This window comes from Synchiropus splendidus, chromosome 14 (assembly GCF_027744825.2).
Source record: "Synchiropus splendidus isolate RoL2022-P1 chromosome 14, RoL_Sspl_1.0, whole genome shotgun sequence".
Taxonomy (NCBI): domain Eukaryota; kingdom Metazoa; phylum Chordata; class Actinopteri; order Syngnathiformes; family Callionymidae; genus Synchiropus; species Synchiropus splendidus.
In genome coordinates, this window is record NC_071347.1 from 14,642,478 (window position 1) to 14,651,990 (window position 9,513).

Here is a 9,513-nt window from a genome sequence, read left to right on the forward strand (position 1 = left end):
CAGTATGAAGAAAAAACAGTCAGTAAATGTAGCTAACGGGACACATCTGCAGCCAGAGGCTGCGTTATACATAATAACAAAGTGCGTCGTGGCTCAGCTGATCAGTCCGCGCACGTTATGTTTTTTCCGGCTTTTTCGTGGCCGTTCGAGTTCTGGATTTTCGTTCGAAATCTGAATCAAAAAAATCTAGAAATTTTGTTCGAACTCCGATTTATTCGAAGTCCGGGACGTTCGAAAACCGAGGTACCACTGTACATATAAACCATAGGCACTTTGGTGTCAGTTTTGAAGAGCATTGGTGAGGTTAAAAAAAAAAAGAAAAAAAACAACGCATAATGCTTTCATTAGAGCAAACTGGGGCTTGGTTCTATATCCAGTTTGGTCTTGGTCTCGAGTCTGTCTTAAGCCATCAGTCTTGGACTTGGACTTGTTTACATGGGATTCATTCTATGTTACTTCAACTCTTCTACTCTGTCGCCCTTCATTCACTGTGGCTGGTTTGTCCAGTTTATTAACTGTTTTTTGTTCCCCAACAGACTGAGGTGGTTACAGCTTAAACATAACAGAGGGGGAAATTGAAGATGACAAACTAACCTTTTTTGTGATTTTCTTAGGTATTATTGATGAGAATAAGATTATCTTCACTGAATGGTACATAGTTCCTTTGACAGTCTTGAGATTTACTGTAGATTTTTCCCTCAAACTCTCTAGTTACCAAGATAGCAAAGTGGAAGATGAGAGGCGTAACTCATATTCGGAGGGGGAATAAACACTTCCTGGCAACGTGTGAACGCACCAAACATCCCAAAATAACCCCCCTGGCAGTCAAGGGGTTTAGATTTCACCTGCGCTCCCATGTCAACATCAGGGAAGTTTTATTGTTTGGACTTAAGAGCAGAAGAAAGTGGTCAGATGTCTTACGTAACTTTAACTGGAAGCACATGGCTGTCACTCCAAAGAGAACACATGGAGTGATGCAACGCGCTGGCTCTCCTTCCTCCAACTACATGTGAAAAGCAAGGGAACGAAAAAGCTGAAGCTTTCCCTCCCTGAGCGAAAACACCGTGTCATCTGGAGCGGATTCGTCGGGATGTTTTGGCCGTTGCTAGGGTTGACGTAATGGAAGCAGCACAACAAAGTAGCGGGGACCAATGTTCAGTGTGTGTGTGTGTGCCTTTGTTATCGATGTTTCTGGAGCTCTGTTTTTGTACAAACCCAACTTCCTTCAGATAGAAGAGCGCGCTGATGACAGCTGGTGAAAGTTCACCTTGTGTCACAGCACTTGAAATTGTGCTGAAGGCTTATCTGAGCCCCTCTTGGTTTGGAATCAACAACAAAGACTCATAGCAACAGAACTATATCCAGACACGTTGCTGCTTGTTGGATAGTAGAAGCCCCTCAGTTGATGCTGCAGAGCTTTCACATGCAGCTCATGGACCTTTCTTCTTTCTGTCAACAATAATCCCATAGACTAAAACAAGACAAGTGAGATGAGACTCAAGCACCCAGCCTTAACCCTTATCTTACACAAGTCAAAGGGAAGTACAGTGTGAAATTGCGCAGCCAAAGTGAATTCATTGAAGGTGGACTGGCGTCCGATGTCTCTTGGTATTGAATGCTCTGACAGCTGGAGGATACAGCTGACTCAGCCAAATTCATGCTGGCTTTGATTTCATTTTCAGGTGCCAAAATACCACAAGGGTTTCACTTCAGTTACGGCGGCATTGGGGTCGCTGTCCCTTTAATTGACAGCCATTGGAAAGTGGAGTCGCCCATCAGTCGGCTGTGTCCGCTCCGAGAAAACACAATGTCACTGTGTGACACCCGCCCGAGGCACTCGGCCAAGATTAGCATGCGACTCTGATAACAACACGTCTGAAAGGTAGAAATAGCCTCATCTGAATGCCACCAGCATTGTGGCTTCAGTATCGGCCGCATTTATGACCAGAATAGGCGCTGACACCTGCAGGCTGCTGGCCTTTACGTGAAGCCCTCCACGGATTCTTTGGCAGATAAAAAAGCCTGTGTCATGTTTGATGATAGCGTTGTCCGGTGTTACTAATGCGGCGCTAAAGGTTGTATCTGAGGGAAACATCAACAACTGCTGGGCTTTGAACTCGACTTCTTCCTGTCTTCCTGTCAGTCGTCTTCAGTTCAGCAGTGTCAGCTGCCTCTGTGGAAAAGTGGAAAAGTCTTGCCCTCAGGATTTCCATATGTTCAGATGGCAGCGATAGAAGAGTCATCTCCAGGCATGTGTTGACAAAGTATTCCTCACAAAGAAATACACATCCGTACTTAGGTTGTATAGTAGAAAACATCATGATGGCGGTAGAATCTAGACAAGGCTCTTCTCAGGAAAGGGTAAGCAAGCGTCGAAAACATCATCATCTGGCTTCCAACAGTCATGTCATTTAAGACTATTGAGCATTTATGCTATCTCAGTATGAAAACTCTCTCAGACGGTAAATAAGTCAGCGATAATTTGGGGAATAATAGAAGCCCTGATTCACACACCCCAGGAGCCAATCAGAGGTCAGGACAGCATGTGAGGAAACCTGAGCTCAAAATCGAACAATCTCAGAAGCACCGACCAAACCACGTGTCGCCTCAAGGATGGTGCAGTTAGTGGCAAGAAACTGGTCAGTGTTGCTGGCAAAATATTTTCTTTATCATTTCTATCTGTGGTTCACTTTGTATCTCACAAACTCACGGTTTTCAGTTTCAGTAGTTCCCTTTTGACAAGGCTCATTGTGGTCCAGTTCCATTAAGCAACATGGCCTTTATTCGTCCCAAGGTGGGGAAATTCAACATGTCACCGCAGCCAATGACAACAAAGACACTGACACATATCAAAGACATTCAAGATACACAACAAACATCAAAGACGTCCACTAAGCATCAGCAAAAAAAAAAAAAAAAACACTGTCAAACAGCACAAGACAAATAAATAAATACCCATAATATACTGTATTTAAAAAAATCATGACAAAATAAATAAATAAATATTATATGAGTAAAGCTAAGTAAATAAATAATACATAGATAATGATAAGTTATCATTAGTGGATTATCAACATTTTAAACATTTGTGAAGCAGACAGATTGAACTCAGCTGCCTTCAACTGGCAGGAATGTGACATTATATTGTGGGACAGGTCCTGTGGATCATTGTGTGTGTTTGGTGTTGAAATTGTATTTGTGTTTCACGCACATTAGAGATAACAGGATTGGAGGGAATTCTAGTGCCAGAAACCCCAGTTCAACTCCTGCCCTGCGGGGGCGCCAGACAACTAAGGTAACTACACTTGTTTTGTGGTCAAACTCTAAATGCATGAAACCCTTTTGTGTGAGTCATATGAAGATAACAAGAGTTAAAGCTCACAAGAGTTTGACTCTTGAGGCTTTCCACCCTCTCACCAAGTGGATTTGTTCTGAATACGTCCAACGCTGAGCAGTTTGTTGATGTCATGATCACTACCTCACATCACACCAGTCTGTCAGACCTGATATTTTGCCTCCCTTGATTTGTATTCAGCGTCGGCACCGTGGGCTGCCTGGCTTCATGTTGGTGTTTCTGCCTGCCACATGCCATTGCTCTGAGTCACAACAGCCTGGGGGGAGCCTGAAGGGGGTGCAGGTCTTTCATCGTCCGACATTCTGATGTAAACCATTGGCACGAGGAGGAGTCTATTCAGAGATGTCGGATGAAGACGTGAGCTCATATGTCACATTCTATGAGATTACATAATGCATGCATTCATGCTGTACTGTCTGTATACAGACACATGATGTACTGTCGATTCATGAGAGTGAAACTCCCACAGCTCAAAAAGAAGTCGCCCGATGACTCTATATGAGAGTGAGTGGTTGTCTGTCTTTATATGCCTTGTGATGGACCAGTGGTCTGTCCTGACTCTCCCCCTCCCTCCACCCTAAGTAGCCGGGAAGTGAATGAAAATTCTGCTGATGTTTACCACTGAATCAAACTACTCTACTGTTCTGATGACTCACTGTGCAGGTCACTTTCCATCGGAAGAAGAACCAGGAAAAAGAGATGAAACCACTGTGACATTATCTTCCACAGGGACACCGGATGCATCCCACAACTCTGGCACGCTTCCAGTCCGCCTCATAGTCTCTGAATCTAATAACACCCTCCTGTCAAGGAGAGAGAGCTCTGACAGTAGACAGTGGCTGCAAGAGCAGCAGTCAGCCGTACTCATGTCATACTACTGTCATACTATCAGCATCACAGTTCCAAAAATGGTCTTATGATGAAATGAATGTTTATATATAGGAGGCGAAAAGAACAGTTGATCGCACAAAATAAATCATTTTGTGATTTTTCTTGAAGATGGTGTGGAATAACATCAATGGCCGATGTGTTGTTTGATGCTCAGAAATTCACGTCCATCAGGTTGTGAATCTTTATCTTCCCGACTATTTCCAAACACTTGAAGATTTCATTCGCAACTTCTAGTCAACCATCTTGACTGCTGGGCTGTCGATGGACGGCAGGTGTGCCGTTGCTGTCCTGGAGGTGGGCTGTCTTTGAATTATGTGCCTGGTCCAGTTTGGCTCCGTTTGCTGGTTCTGAAGCGTTGCAAAAATGAAGGTCAAATATAGGTCACACTTGGTTCAGATTGGGACAGATTCAGACCCTGCAAGTCTTGGCGTTAGATAGTTTTAGTTTTTTGGCATCTGACGGATCCAACATGAAGTTTTTGCTTGTCACCGTGGACCTCATGCGTTTTGTTTACACACTGAATCAAAGTGGATAAATGATCTGTTAGCTAAGATGCAAGTGGAACTGTGAGTCAGTTGGTTCCTAAACTGCAAAACCTCCAGAGATGATCTCGGCAGCTTTTATTGAACCTCAAATGGTTCTTGCGGTGGCATGAGCAGGAAGTGGCGTCAAGCGGCGCGGGAAAAGTCGTAATCGCAATCGTGTGGTCACCGGAGGGAGGATGTAAATCCATATGGGAATCTGATGGACTGTCAGAGAAGTTTAACTCCGGGATGAAACTCAGATGTGCAGGGAATCATGTTCATAACTGACTTCATTCGTCCTGTGGTGAGTGAGATGATGCTGTACATGTAATTATAGCGGTCCGGGGGACTTTCCCCTGTCAGCAGTGTAAACACTCATTTTGCTGGGAGCCTGAGCGAGACACTAAATATGAAACGGTGAGGTCACGATTACACTTGCGCACTGCAACACTTGAGCGTTTCCCAAACAATGAACGGCATGTCATGTGAAGTGTTGTGTTTTCTGAGTGATGATGGAAGGCGACGTAGGTCCATTTAGGGCAGCAGCATTCCTGAGTCAAAAACAAAGCCCATCTATCCTCTGGGCCGCTCCCCTTCCTGAATGGAAAATTTGAATTCTCCCTCAAAGCTGAGAATGAATGCAGTTATGGATTTTTGGAGTGTCCTCACCGCTCAACCTTTCTCTGCAAACATTTCCAAAACATAGACGCTGGAGCGCTCGCAGCCTTCAGCACGGAAAACTTGACCCACGGAGAAACACAAGTCCTGCTTTGTGAAGTTGGTGCTCATGTTGGAAACCCAGGTGACTTCACAGCAGAAATCACAGCAGATTAGCTGCAGATCATAGGATTGGTGGAGGGATGGGGCGATCTGGAGGAATTTGTGTGGGGGCGCGTCAACACACACACAGACAATGACCTGACACATTGAGACAGAGAGCTGCAGATCACCTCTCTCCAGTTTTCATGCAGCAACATGGCGCTTCACGTTGAATCTCAGTGGTCGTTTAAAGCCTTTGTTCACGAGACACAACGTTATACAAAGGTCACGTAAAGAACCTGCATCCGAGCCGAGCTCATGTATTGTTCCAACCCTTTGATGATGACTGACACTACTTTGTACGCCAAAAATATGAGTCATCACCCGACAAGGAGGGTTTTTTCCAAGCGTGTCTAATATCAGGTCAAATACACAGGAATGAACAATGAATGCACAGTGTATTATGTGCACTAAAAGCAATGTTACACCTGCGTGGTCGGTATCTAATATCATTTGTAAAAAAAAAAAATCTTAAATACAGTCCATTTGTCGGCCTCATCCATGGGGCATTAATTATGTTTTGACTCGCTGTTTCAAAACACGCTTTCAGCTCACAAAACAAATCAATACTGATCAATATTTGGGAGGAAAAAACACTCTAGTGCTCCACGTGTGAGGGCGTCAAATATATAATAGACATTACATCTAAATTCTTACTACAATAAGGAGGAGGAACCAATATGAGTTAAGTTTTAATCGTTAACTATGAATGGGGAACTGAAGAATGAGCGTCTGTTACAGCGTGCTTCCCTCTCGTGGCCGTTTGTTGTTACTGCATTTATCCTGTCGTCCTTGGACTTCTTTGAGCCAACAGTGACTTTATACTGTGTTATTATGAAGTTAAGAGACGCAGAATTCAACTCATTTTTATCGCAACGGACGAAAAAAAAAAAAAAAAAAAAAAAAAAGTTTTTGTTACCGTAATACCCGAAATAGACTGGCAAATGATTTGAAGTCGCAGTGACGTCACAGGCGTTCTCAGTAGTGATTTTAGTCCACACTGGAATATAAGGAAAGGGATAAATGTCAAGCGCCAATTTAAAACAAAACTGCTTGTTTGTATATGAAGACATTGTGGTCATGGCTGTGTTTGGATGGGTTTGTTGAGGAAGAGACGCGCTCAAATATATATATATATATATATATATATATATATATATATATATATATATATATATATATATATATATATATATATATATATATATATATATATATATATATATATATTTGTGATAAATAAGTGATAAAGACATTTTGTTTTTTCACTTCATAATGACAATGCATTTTGGTGATCAATTTCTGTTTATTTAATTTAATATTTTTAGATTAATCTGAATAAAAAGGCTCAAATGAAATCACGTGATCATCAGAACGTTAGCGTTGCACCTCTACTTGTCTGCCACAAGGTGTCAGTGTCGTAGCACAAAAGATGCAGGCTAGTCCTACTCAGCCGGCTAGTTGTGCCTTCCTCTCCATCTTCTTTTTACCTTCCGGGGTTTGCGCATCTATCCAGAGCCAATACCGAAAACCGGCCCTCACGTGTTCCTCCCTCTTTTCTACCTGGTACCTCCATCTCCAACATTCTTCGTTAAATGTAAATCGGCAATTTCACCCGGACAAAACATCTTTTAAGCATAAATAGTAGGACTGAGTGATGTTTTAAAATAGACAGCAGATTTTACCACGATGTATTGTATATATATCTGTGTTTTTAGCGATGACAAATCATTTGAAACTTATCCCTGTGCGATTGTTTTCTATTGTATCGTTATATAGAAAATATGAAAATTAAATTTAATGCCTTTTAATTTCCCTTGGCTACTGTCTGTGGTGCTGTTGGCTTGTTGTTGAGGCTGAACTAACCCTCAGCTTCGCAGCTGTCTCCTCCAGATCTTCCTATCGTGGAAGTTCATCTTGAAGAAACCCCTACAAGACATAACCAGCTTTGCAGACAGTCCAGGGAACATTTTTAACAGCTACAAAAAATCAAGAAGTACACATCTTTGACTATTGACAATATTTTAAAGTGATGAATGTGAGTTTATATTATTTGATTTTATTTTTCATTCAAGTGGAACAGTATTGCAAAGACTTATCTACTGCGCCTCTCTGTTGGAGCTACTCTATAAAAAGCTGTTTAAAAAGTGTTTAGGTGTCACATTTACATTTTACTGCCCGTGTAGCTGCTACTTCTGCGGTCGTAAACAGGATTTAAATTGCAAAATGTAAACAGTAGCTGAGCTTTTAAGGTAAAAATGGAAGTATATATAGCTAAATGAGCATTGCCTGTTTTTTCCGAAAGGCTTATGGTTTTTGTAGATGGCAGCAGGAAAAGAGAGGAAATGTACATTTCCTTATGAAAATATCCTTACTTAAATCCGTGCCAAAATTCCGCGCCAAATAAACAAGAGGTAATGTCTGTGTGGCGGCTTTGAGAAATTGGTCTCTGGAGATTCTCCTGGGTTAATTTATGCCCGACCGAGCTGCTGCTGTATGTACTGTCACCACTTTCAACATGGGGCAGGTTTGTGTGCGCGTCGGTCTAAGGTGACTTCAGATAGTTCCGGGAGACTGGGGCTGCCGGTTGGTTCTGGCAGGCCATGAGACGAGCCCTGTATTTGTTTGTTTGCCCTGTGAGTCTCTGACCGGCCAGTCAGGGCTCAGTTTGGCCCGGGTCCCTCCTGGGCTTCTATTTCTGTAACCCAAGTGGCTGGTAATGAAGCTGGTGGGGTTGGCATGGACCCTCAGCAAACCCAGAACTGATCAGACCCTTCTTCTTCTGCCTTGGCAGCCGCACTTCATTCGCTCCCTCTGGCTTCCTAATTTAGTAACGGTGGGTAAAAATATGCGCTAACGAACAAGGTCTGGTATGTCAGGCTGGCGTCCAGAGAGGAGGGAGGGAGGGAGGGAGGGGTGAGGAAAGCGTGGGTGGTTGGGTGGGTGGGGGGGTGTTTTCACAGCAGGCACCCAGTGACAGGGGGAGAGCCTCTCAGACCTCTATGACATGTCTGTGTTTGTAAATGCACGGACTGTGTGTGTGTGTGTGTGTGTGTGTGTGTGTGGGAATAATGACAAGTAGAGACCAGCACTTAACATTTCCCAGCGTTGCCAAAACTCCATTCAAAAGATTCTCATCCGTCTTCTGTTTATTAACCAGCCTCCATGGTTGGATCAAACTCCCCTGCTTCATCACGTCATTGCTAACAGCCAGTCCTGGCTGACCAGGGTCCCAGGAGCCATTTTTTTTAATGTGAAGACGCAGGAGGACTCAGCGACAAGCTCTCACTGACTGCAGTCGCACCTTCAGCACATTCAGAGTTGCTGGTTAAGCTTGGTTAACTCCGATGTTTGGCCAGTACCTGACTCCGGCTTTGCCCTCATCACAATGCACCAGCACATATGTTGTCCACCAATATTCCAAAGCGTATTGATTCACGCTCTGCCATGGGATTACACACACGCACACACACACACATATATATATATATATATATAGAGAGAGAGAGAGAGAGAGAGAGAGATACAACTTACCAACTTAACCAGGGCATACAGCGTTTAAAAAAGTATATTTAAAACATTTTTAATTGACTTATCTCACTTATTGACTCTAGAAACTTCCTTCACACAGCCAAACTTCACATCCCAACTCTTGACACCTATGGAGTTTGAGACTTTGCACATGTCTTTGAGTCAATGCCATGCATTATTTCTTGATGTGCGAAGGGTAACTGGTGCACATCTAAGAGCCGTGTGTGCAGGCTATATATGCAGCAGAAGAAAAACACATTTTGATGTATGTTTACTTCATGCACCTTGATACTTGTGGAAAGACTCCAAGAAAAAAAAATAACAGCCAATACGTTCATGAAACTTACTTTTAGGTAAGACACAAGGGCTTTCAGTCAGAAGTTTGATATTTTT